The following is a 12,519-nucleotide window of genomic DNA, read 5'->3' as shown; positions in this document are numbered from 1 at the left end:
CATGCTTGGTTGTTTAAATTGTTCTTCTATGCTTAATGGGTTCCTAATGCTTAATTTTAGGTTAGACAACAAATGATCAAATTAGGGAATTAGGAACACAAGGTTATGACCATACACCATGGCTTAATCATACATTAGCTAGAATCAATCCGTTAATCTAATTGAACTTGGGAACTTATCTGCTTGAGTTAGTTATTTTCTTTCTTCCTTGTTTTATTTATTTCCTTTCTTTTTCGTTTCTGTTTTGTGTAGGGAAAATGAATTGGATCATTCAATCACTAATCCTCGTGGGATCGACCTCGCACTTACATATGCTATACTACCAAACGGCTCGTGCACTTGCGAGTATCACAAGTTGAGGATGCAACTGAATCCATTTTGGTGCAGCTGTATCTACGCAACAGTGTGTAACGACTCGGATATGGAAATTTTATTAATAGATTTGGTTCTATTGTTGTGATTACATGCTTTTGTGTTTTTGTAAATTGTCTCTCACTTGTTTGGTTTTAAAAATACCTTGACAGTACTTTCCTCAATAATTGACATCCGAGATACCGATTGTAATCTAAACCAATCCTCTTCTTCAACTCTTCCACAAACTTAAAGGTTATTTCATATATAATTTGGAGCAATAAAAACCGTACCACAATAATTTGAGTGAAAAAATAATAATCTCATAAAATAACGGTTATTGAAAAGATAATTCTATTATAATTAGTTTATAAGGTTGCTTCAGTATAAAGGAAAGCATAACAATCTGATGGAAATAGAACTCTAGGAGTAAAGATGAACTGGTGCATGAATTGATAGAAATTTCCAAAAACCTAGCAGGCCAATCTTGAAGTAAATTTGTAATATATATGACAATAAAATAAATATTTCATCATGTCGAAAAATAGTCTTTAGAATCGCACTTGTAAATGGCGTTGGAGAAGACTGCCCAATAAATCAACGGGGATTTTCTCTTACCTGCGTGCATTGTGAACAAACAGATTTTGCAAGCTGTCCCACGCTTTATTCCAACCCAAATATACTAATTCATGCATCAATGTTCAAAGATGTGGAGACTCAAATTATAATTATGCTCCCGCAAACTGATCAGGTTATATTTTTATACATTCTCAACAGTATTTGGGTTGTTAGTCCTTCAAAGAAGAGGTCTGCTTCTCTCTCCTCTTAAGGAATTGAAAGTATGGGAACATCTTGTATGTATGATCCGTAATAACACGAAAACATATCACAAGGTCGGTAATGAGACGTGATTTAGTTTCCTGTTTTATTTGTATTTATTTCATTGATTTGCTGTATATATTCATTGTTTCTCAAGGACTTGATTCTTGCCTAGAATAAGAAATCCTTTGTATAGACACCAAGCAAAGCATTGTATATAATTATCACATGATTGTTCAATGAAAATCATTGAGAATATTCAAAACCTTTTCAGTCGGTTTATATCTGTATATACCCGTGCATCATGTGTAAATGTTGGGATCCATTGCTGCAGTTGGTGCTTGGATAAGAAAGTTCAAGGAGTATTATGTTAAATTACAATCCCTGAGGGAGAAGAAGGTTCATCAATACCTGATGGAGATGGAGGTTCGTTTAGAACACACTAATTTAAAGGTTATGAAAGATGGAAGTGGAGAATTCAAGACCATCACTGATGCCGTTAATAGCATTCCGGCTGACAACACGAGATGTGTCATTGTGTACATTGGAGGGGGAGAGTACAATGAGAAAATCACAATTCCAAGGAATAAACCATTTGTTACATTTAATGGCTCTCCAACAAATATGCCAACTTTGACCTTTGCTGGCACGGCCCAAAAGCATGGAACTGTGGACAGTGCCACAGTGATTGCCGAATCTGACTACTTCGTGGCAGCTAACCCTATTATTAAGGTACGTAAATGTCTCACGTTTGTTAGAAATGTTTCATGTCACGTGATATTATCATCACACACAATAATTTTTTTTATTAACTTTCTTAATATTTTTGTTTCCTTATAATTTACATTGATTTGTGGAAAAAGAGTGGGAGAACAGGCATTGGCATTGAGGGTGTCGGGTAAAAAGTCAGCCTTGTTCAATTGCAGGTTGATTGGTTTCAAGACACACTTTGTGATGACAGGGGCAATCATTTTTTCAAGGACTGCTTTATTGAAGGCACCGTGGATTTCATCTTTGGAAGTGGAAAGTCTATCTATTTGGCAATGCCACCCAAACTCTCCCTGTAATTCCTAAATAAAAGGAAAACTTGTAAAGGAACTGTTGTTAACTATGCCTACATGTTTTACAAATCAAATCGCTATATGCAACATTATGTATACGACTAACTCTTCATTATAACTCAGATGTTGGTTGTCTACGTATTATGTCATGGTTTTGATGGTTAGTTAATTAATGGGTGTGCAGAACACTGAGTTACACAGGGCCGGCCCTGGGTGATTGAAGGCCCAGGGCAAAACTCTAAGAGTGTGCCCTTTATTCATAAATTATTATTATTTTAATCAAATAATTAATTGAGTGCTGCTATTTTCATCATCTTGTCATATTTTCTCACCCACTATATCTTTAAAATTTTAAAGACAAGTTAATCTTTTTGTAAAATAACTTATAAGGACTTATGTAACTCATCTTAAGTGTAAATCCAGCATGGATGTTAACAATTTAAAAAAATTATTTTAGAATATTAAAAAAACATTAAAAACTTCATCACTTCCTTCCCAAGCCGCACCAAACAAGCCACCACCCAAACACCACCAGCCACCTAGCAACCACCGTCTACCACAAGCCCAATAGCACCCACCCGCCCAGCTAGCTCTCAAGACACCTAATCCCCATCAAACCAAATTATCCATAACCCATTCTAAATAATTACCCACCCAATTTGACAAAACTCATTAACTAGTGTATTGCAATTTGCAAGTATGAGAATCGATTGAAATAGCCTTCCTCACCATTTGAGACAAAAACCAAAAGCCTGATAAGCAAATCCTTGTTTAGAGAAACCTAGGGAGGAGATGTGTGCTTTGGGTGAGAGAGAGAGAGAGAGAGAGAGAGAGAGAGAGAGAGAGAATTCTTATGCCTGCCACCATTGGCGGATCCAGAATTTTTTTAGCAGAGGTGCAATATTGACTAAGTATGAAAAATGGTTTTTCGGAATAATCATTTTCTCAAGATAATTTTTGGCGGCTTTTATTCCTTACACATATGAAGTATATATTCACTTAATGAGCCATCATTTTTAGCATAAATCGTATTTTGCACTAAAACTGATTTTTCATATTTTTATTTGGTGGGAATTTGATTTTCTAGTATTTTTATTTGAATCCAAATGGCGGGTACTTCCTTATTTACATTGTAAACTTAAGTAAATGGAGTAATATAAAAATAAATAAAAGTAAAAGGACAAAGACATTTACTTAAATGTTGAAAATGGAAATAAGGTAATTTGTACACCAGTTGAGCAAAGGGGCAATATAATTTAGCCATACCCATTACTTTTAGTTATTTTATTTTTTTATGAGCACTTATAATTTTGTTTTGTATGTACATATATATTTTTTTGTCTGATCATATACATATATGTAAGCTAATATAAATTTTTTTTTGTGCCCTTCTCAATCGTGGGCCCCGGGCGGTGGCCCTGGTTGCCCTGGCCAAGGGCCGGCCCTGGAGTTACATGTGCTGGGGAATAATGAAATGACAGTGATAATAGCACAAGCAAGGGACTTAGCTTCAGAGGATACTGGATACTAATTTGTCCACTGCAACATAACTGGGACTGGAAATGGCACGTATTTGGGTAGGGCTTGGAGGACCAGTCCCAGGGTGGTCTTTGCCTACACTAGCATGTCCGAGGTCATCACCCTAGCCGGCTGGAACAACAAGAACCGCCCCGAAAGTGGCAGGTAAGCAAATTAAAACACACTAATTAATTACGCATTTTCATATAATTGAATGGTTTTGAGAGTTAATTAATAGTTTCAATATTTTTTTGTATTTGTTGTTATATTCAGCACCGTGTTCTATGGAGAATACAAGTGTTCGGGTCCAGGTTCAAGTATGGTTGGGAGAGTAAAATACACCAAACAGCTGACTGGGGAACAAATCAAACCTTTCCTCAGCCTTGGCTATATTCAAGGTTCCAAATGGCTGCTTCCTCCTCCAAATCCAGAAGTGTAGATATATGTATATGTTTATAGATTGAGCGAAACACACGCACGCCTAATGCAAAATGTACATGAGCTAGCTATATAGCAATGTATAAAATCAATATTATGCTTTAATTTCTAAAGATCTTTCGCTATACAATTTGAGCTAGCTACATTTGTCTATTTGATTGGTACAAAAGACACATTAACAAAATAAAAAATGGACTGCCTTTTAATTTTCACAGAAGAAACAAGTCATGCATTTTTCAAAGTGTGTATCTATCTCCCTTAAAACTTCAGAGTTATCTACACTAACACCCCCTGAGGTTTTCAATGTTTTCACAAAACCCCATGAGGTTTCAAAAATTACACGAACACCCCTTAGGTCTTAAATTGTTTTCACAAAATCCATTTCTATTGATTTTTCGTCCAAAAATTGATGATTTTACATACAAAATTTCTTCAAATGACAAAGTTAGCCTTAAAGATTAGATTGCACATACATTCGTTGAGATTAGATTGCACATACACATTAAAAAAAACAAAACAGATGTGTGATTCCATTGAAACTCTGTGTGTGTCATTATACTGGAAGGCAGTAAGAAGTGATTAATTATATATTCATATGACATTTAATGAGCTTAAGACATATCAAATTGAAAAATATAAAATATAAAAAGAGGACCCCCTAATGAATAGGTGTTCACGTGTCAAAATACGTATAGCCACTCTGCTATACTATTTTTATAAATTAAAAAATTAAAAAAAACCACAGTGTAGCTGCACGGCTATACTCTTTAAATACATTATATTTAACAGGTATAGCCGTGCGGCTATACTATTTAATAATATAAAAAAAATTAAGAAGGAACCTCCGAGTTGCATTAGTTTATACTTTATAGATATTAATTTGCTAGTTTCAACATATCCAAATTTGATACAGAAAAGAGAGAAATTTCACAACAAATCAATCTGAGAGTTCAATTTTTACTCTTTTTTGTGTGTGGAAATGTTACAGTAAATCTATAGAGACTCGGATAATGCCCTAAACTACTCTTCCTATAAACGAAAATCGGGGAAAAAAATTTAAGAGAAAAAAAGGAGCCCTTGTGTTAAAATAAGTATAGCCGCACGGCTATACTATTATTAAAAAAATATATAAAAAAAGGGGTAGAGCAAAAATAATATATACACATAATAATAATATATACTCACTTATATTTTTAAGTGTAATAATATGATGAATTACATTTTAAAGTAATTAACTATGTCGAAAATGAGATCAAAATATACAAAAATGAAAAATCAATTCCAACCAAAACACCTTGCTCCTAGACGATTATATGAGCAATTGAAGCAAATTGAGTTACAAAAAATAAAATAAAATAAAATAATTGTTTGTTTTTTAACAAAGAAAAAGAAAACCGAGGAACTAATAGATGAGTGGCCACTGATAGCCAAACTCGCTCTTTCCTGCAATCCGAAGAAGAAGGCCCTCAAGGAAGGAAGCCCATCCATCCTCCTCCTCCTCTCCATGGCCACCGCAAACCTTTCCATACCCCTTCTCTCTCTTCCACGTCACCACCACCTCCACCTTCACCCTAACCTCATCACCGTTCCAACTCGGCTTCGACTCGGCCTGCGAACTCAGGCTCTGGGCAATGACATGCTGGGAGATTTTGGCGCCGGAGACCCCTTCCCAGCTGAGATAGCAAGTGGGTTTGGTGAGAAGGTGTTGGGCAGCGGCAACACATAGCACAAGATTCTCATCCCCAATCTCTCTTCTCTCTCTCTCTGTCCCAGCTAGACTGCAGCCCTGTCTCTCCTCTCCAGCCTCCTATGCCTGAAGACGATGATAGAATTGGTAATTCGTATATTGATGATGAATACATAATGAGGTACAGAACCTTTATACAAATACAATAGCCAATTAAGATGCTGAAAATTAGCCTAAATGAACTATTCCTTAATGTACACATCTATATAAAAGGAAGGAAATAAACTAAATATCTGTACAGATCAATGATCAATATTCAGAATCAATCACGTTGATTTAGTTGGGATTTTATGCTCCTCAACACTCCCCTTCAAGTTGGAATATATGTTGATGATTCCTAACTTGCTAAGTAAAATCGCAAATTGTGGAAGGCTCACAGCCTTTGTGAATATGTCTGCTGGTTGTTGTAAGGTGGAAATATGAGCCGTTTTGATCATTCCACTTTGAACCTTTTCTCTCACCAAATGGCAGTCAATCTCAATGTGTTTAGTCCGTTCATGAAATACTGGATTCGAAGCAATGTGGAGCGCTGCTTGGTTGTCATAATATAACTTGACTGCATGTGAATGCTTAATGCCTAAATCTTGCAAAATATATCGTAACCAAGTAATTTCACAACAAGCGGCAGCCATGGAACGATATTCAGCTTCGGCACTAGATCGAGATACTGTGGTTTGCTTCTTGGTCTTCCAAGAAACCAAAGAATCGCCAAGAAATACACAATACCCGGTAGTAGAACGTCGAGTATCACGACATCGAGCCCAATCCGCATCACAAAAGGCATTTAATTGAATTGGACTGTTGGCAGAAAGAAAAATACCTTGCCCTGGTGCACGTTTGACATATCGCAAAACCCGATGAGCTGCCTCTAGGTGTGGTGTTCGTGGCTTATCCATGAACTGACTCAGAGTGTGAACGGCGTACACCAAGTCAGGCCGCGTAATTGTCAAATAGATCAGCCTCCCCACAAGCCTTCAATACGAAGATGGATCATCAATGTAATCGCCATCATGTTTGCTAAGTGACAAATTCTGCTCCATGGGTGAATCGGCTGGTTTTGCACCAAGCTGTCCTGCATCCTCTAGTATTTCAAGTGCATACTTGCGTTGTGAAAGGGCTATGCCTTTGCTAGAACGAGCAATCTCGATGCCAAGAAAATATTTCAATTCACCAAGGTCTTTCAATTTGAATTGTTGTAGCAAGTATGACTTGGTTTCCTCAATGTCTTGTAAACTATTCCCTGTCAAAATGATATCATCCACATAGATGAGTAAGGCAGTGAATGTGCTACCTCGGGTTCGGACGAACAATGAATAATCTGCCTTCGATTGATGATAGCCCGCTTGCTTAAGGGCTGTGGAAAGTTTAATTAACCATTGACGTGAAGCTTGCTTGAGTCCATACAAGGATTTATGAAGCTTGCATACACGAGTCTCCCCTTTTCGTCCGAATCCAGGAGGTAGATTCATATAAACATCTTCATCAAGATCACCATTGAGAAAAGCATTATTAACATCAAGCTGATGAAGATACCAACGACGCGTGGAAGCAACTGCGAGAAGGAGGCGGACAGTGACAAGCTTAGCAACAGGGGCAAAAGTTTCCCCGTAGTCCAAACCCTCGACCTAACTATAGCCTTTTGCGACCAAACGTGCTTTATACCGATCAAGAGAACCATCAGGATGAAGTTTGACCTTGTGCACCCACTTACAACCAATGGGTTTCTTGCCGGGGGGCAAAGGTTGAAGAGTCCATGTGCCATTAGCTTCGAGGGCAGCCAATTCTTGGGCCATGGCATGACACCATTGAGGGTCATGAGCTGCTTGAACAAAAGAGGTGGGTTCTTTGACCGCTGAAAGAGAAGCACTAAAAACACGATGGTGTGGTGACAAGCGATCATATGTAAGGACATGAGAGAGAGGATGTTTGGTACCTTGGGGTTCAGTCGACGCCGAGTTAGATGATGGGAGAGACCGGGAAGGTAATTTGATGTTGACATGATACTGCTGAAGATAACTAGGCCTGGTGGTACGCCGGAGCAGTGGTGGAGACACCGGTGCAAGAAGAGGTGGAGGTGCTGGAAGCACAAGATCAGGTACTGGAAATGCATGATCAGGTGCTGGAAGCGCAAGGTCAGGCGCTGGAAGCTCAAGGGCAGGTGCTGGAAGTGCTTCCAGCGCAAGGTCAGGCGCTGGAGACTGCGAACTATGAGAATTAAGTCCAGGAGTTGGGGCATCATCAAAACTGGTGGGATGAGAGGTTGGGAAGACAAGAGAAGAGTCGGTAGCGGAAGACGGAAAAGGGAAAATAGTTTCATGAAAGATAACATCCCGAGAAATAAAAATTTTGCCCGTATTAAGATCATAAACCTGATAACCCTTCGTACCATATGGGTAACCAAGAAAAATGCAATGTGTGGCCCTAGCATCAAATTTGGTTGGGCGATGATGATGAGTAGAGGCAACTTGTATTTTTTAGTGTTATTTTCTTCTTGACAAAATTTCGAGACTTTACACTATGATCCCATGGCGACACAATACTGCATCCGCCATTGCCCGTGCATCGTGGGTAATGTTGGGACCAGTTGCTGCTCCTGCTTGGATAAGAAAGTTCAAAGAGTATTATTATTACTTTGAAAATCGGAATCAGAATGGTGAATTACAATTCCTGAGGGAGATGAAGGTTCGTCTAGAGAGGGAGAGGGAGATAGCAATTGCCATGGATATACAAGTTAAAGGGATACAATCGGTAGTTGGTATACTAGCAACAGAGCCGGTCCTGAGCTCTCCAAGGCCCAGGGCAAAAATCTTAAGTGTGCCCATGTGCACACATTAATAACTGAAATTGTAGTTTTTTTTTTTTTTAAATAAACTAAGCATTGATTTTTTTTAAGAAAATGTTTTTCTAAAGATCTTTTTTAGACTTTGAGCTATGTCTCATTTTTCTTTTTTGTCTTTTTAAGATTTCTAGAGTTTTAAATTTTATATTAAACAGAACTAATGACAATAAAAATCTAAACAATCACCACAACAAGTCTGAGGCAATAGCAATAAAGAAATTAAAAATATGATCAATCACACTCAAGCATTAAATGTTCAACTTTAATAATTTAACTAATAAACATAGTTTGAATATGTTTTAGAGTTGTAGTTGCACAACACTTGTGGACACATGGGTTTCTCTCCCTGTTTTGAATAAAAGCACGATTGGCTCCTTTCATTCAGTGGCTTTTGACGTTTTAATCTTTAGAGCATATTGGATCTGTTTGTGCAAAAGCTGCTATGTTTATTTTCTTCAGTAAATCATCAAGTGCTCTTTTGTTGCTTGGTGATTTATTGAATCCTTTCATCATTCATAACTGCATACATATGCATGTTGGTGACTCATATGGTTTAGGGCACCAAAATCGTTGTGACGTTTATCCTCCGGTGAGCTTGAAGTAATCGTGACCAGTATTGCGTTCAACGTAAGGAGTGTTGAAGATCATCCCGTGACAGAAGTTGAATTAGACAGAAGTCGGTAAACTTTATCTAGATTGAGTCTAGAATAAGCGTGTGAGTACCTCTTGTAATTTCAATTCTATAGTGGATTTTGTGATATCCCACATCGACCAACAGAGAGGGGGTGATGTACCTTATATGTACATGCCCGTCTCCAAATAGCACGAGGCCTTTTGGGAGCTCATTGGCTTCGAAGTCCTGGGAACTCCGAAGTTAAGCGAATTGTGGGTTAGAGCAATCCCAGGATGGGTGACCCACTGGGAAGTTGCTCGTGAGCTCCCAAAAACAAAATTGCGAGGGCAAAGAGGGGGGCTCAAAGCGGACAATATCGTGCTACGGCGGAGTGATCCCGGGATATGACAGATTTGTTCTGGACTAAGGAGTCCCATGGATTTTCCCCAGAGGTGGGGTTTTACCACGTAAAATAAATATCTGCGTGTTCTTTTACTTTCAGCTCTGCACATCTCAGGATTGATAACCCATATCAATCCTGCTTCGAAAGTCTATTGTTATTTATTGCTAATAAACTCGAATTAGCCTATTCACCCCCCTCTAGGCATTTTTAATCATCCTACAGGTATTTTCAGGATCCTAGTCCTATGACCACAACGCACTCTTAGAATTGGTTGGGTTGAAATGGGAGATAGGCCTCCCATAGGCCAATGAGAATGAGTGACTGGGAGGGTTCCTCATAACTTCTTTTCATCTTCTTCATCAAAATTGAGGAGGTGAGATTATAGGAGTTCTCTCCCAAGCCACTCATTTCTATTGTTTCTGGGGGTCTCTCCCTTTTCTCTTCATACCAGACGCTCGAGATTTGGATAAATTCGATAATCACTAACTATTTCAGAAAATTTTCCTTTTCACTTTTTCTTTGTTGAAGACATACAATTCTGGTAAGGACTGATTTGGTAATTCTTGTATTTTTTTTTCATCTTCTTGCAGGTCGGGATTAAGTATTCAGCCAAGCTGGAATTTCAACTAGAATTGCAGAATTTGGTCACATTTGGAACTACATTTTTCTTGATAGTGCGTCCTTGAATTATAGCACGTGGGAAGCATGCAAGGGTGCTTATATAACTAAAATAATGTGGTAAGCATAATGTGATGAGAAAGACAAAGCGAAAGTGAGTGCACACTCATCATGATACACACACTTTTCTCCGTAGTGTGAGTCCGTGAATCCTAATACTAGGAAAATTTCTCAGAGGCCAATGGAGATGAGTGACTGTGAATGTTCCTAATAATTTCTCTTCAGCTACTTCATGAAAATCGATGAGGTGACATAATAGGAGTTCTCTCTCACTCCCATGCCATTCATTTATATTGTTTCTGAGAGTCTCTCCCTTTTCCCTTGATGCCATATGCTTGAGATTTGAATCTTAGTTCAGAATACTTTCCTTTTCAATTTTTATTTCTCGAGCTCTTGGTCAAGAGACGGATGCCCTTTTGGTAATTCTTGTAACGTTTTGTTTTTCTTTGCAGGACGTCATGTTTAAGTAGGCGATTGGAGATTTACCATGTGCACCAGCTGGACTTTCAATTATAATTATAGAATTTGGTCACATTTTCCTGGTTTTATTCTACTAATACATATTTCATGGCTCATATATATCCTATTATTATTATTATTATTATTATTATGAGATTTTCTATTTAAACCCCACATTTCTCTTTGTTCACCCCATGTTCTAAGTTCATCCCAACTTCTAATTTAAGTTTTCACAATTTCTAAGAAAACCCTACTATCTTCCCAAAATACCCTTAAATACACCCCAAGCTGAAAAAATAAGAAATAAAAGAGATTTTCCATCAGCTTCCACGTAGATTTTAAAGAGGTAGGCTCCTCAATGTTTTACGTCTTTAAAAGAGTAGAGTATTCTGGCAATTGGATGTAGATGAGTTCGTATTTTTCTAAAACTTAATATGAAGAGTGGTGGGGTGTGTGAGGTGTGTGTATAGATGTACTAGGGTTAAATATTTTTGACCCAAAAAAAAAGGGTTAAATATTAAGTTGGATGACCTTTTTTGTCTTTTTACACAATAATAAAACTTACAGTTTAATGATTTAAATACTGAGGTGAACAAAGAGAAGTGCGGGATTTAAATAGAAAATCTCATTATTATTATTATTATTATAGGGTAGAGACTTGGTCATAGATAATTGACCAAGGATCTATAGGTGGCACCAGGTTTCCACACAACTGGAATTACATCTTTGACCAGCAAAGTTTGGGCTGAATACTGAGATGTCAACCTTATTGACAAATGGAGGATTCAATTCTGAGCCCGCATCAAGTTTCCACACTGCACCCCATGATTGTTGCATGGTACGCCATTCATCACCATCGTCCGATGAGGAAGCCTCCTTCAACTCAACACCAGCAAGATCACCATCTCCCTCCTCAAATTCAATCACAGCAGCAAAATAGTTTGAGTTTGAGCCCTGGTCCACGTGGAATGCAATGGTTTTTCCTGAATAGTCACATGCCACACTGGCAAATGGCCATGGACAATAAAACAAACACAAATTAATCTAGTCCAAAATGTATAATAAATAATCTACCAAATTTTGCAAATGTAAAATTGGGTTTCATGTACCGTGCAAACTGAATTTGTAACACTCCGGCATCGCGTAGTTTCTCTTGTTGGCCAGGACGTGCCATGACACCAAATGCAGTTCCGATTAGGTCGAAATGTGCCGGCTCCGATGCACAAGGTCCTCCGGGGCAAAAATCCATGACGACCGCCCTCATTGGTCTGCCGGAACAAGATGCATGTTTGGTACATTTTACCTGACGTTAATTGAAATTGGACAAATTAATATAGTGCTGCACATTATTACCGAAAACTCGACCGAACCGGCCGAACCAAACCGTTTAAGGTGGTTTGGTTTGGTTTTTAAGCTGTAAAATTGAAGAATCGGTAAAAAAATCATCCGAACCACCCTTGAACCGGATTGGACCGATTTTAATTGTCCAAAAACTGCCAAAAATGGGATCGAACCGCATATTTAAATTATATTATTAAAATAATAATTATTACACGTGTCAAGTTATGATTGGTGGAGTTTTAGCCGGTTTCG

At 38.0% G+C, this 12,519-nt stretch overlaps 2 pseudogenes across 1 annotated transcript; one reads left to right on the top strand and one right to left on the bottom strand.

The window, feature by feature from the left end:
* Window positions 1–1,482: 1,482 nt before the first annotated feature.
* On the top strand, window positions 1,483–4,188 carry LOC110766008 (putative pectinesterase 63; annotated as a pseudogene).
* Window positions 4,189–11,588: 7,400 nt separating this feature from the next.
* On the bottom strand, window positions 11,589–12,445 carry LOC148297045 (expansin-B15-like; annotated as a pseudogene). The gene is made up of 4 exons (XR_015833727.1): window positions 12,441–12,445; window positions 12,280–12,340; window positions 12,036–12,229; window positions 11,589–11,929 (listed from the first exon to the last, which is right to left on the bottom strand). The product of XR_015833727.1 is annotated as an expansin-B15-like (transcript).
* Window positions 12,446–12,519: the final 74 nt, after the last annotated feature.

The sequence above is a fragment of the Prunus avium genome, chromosome 2 (genome assembly GCF_965620075.1).
Source record: "Prunus avium chromosome 2, drPruAviu1.hap1.1, whole genome shotgun sequence".
Lineage (NCBI taxonomy): Eukaryota > Viridiplantae > Streptophyta > Magnoliopsida > Rosales > Rosaceae > Prunus > Prunus avium.
The sequence above is the reverse complement of the archived record's forward strand: the minus strand, read 5'-3'. Positions and strand labels throughout refer to the sequence as shown.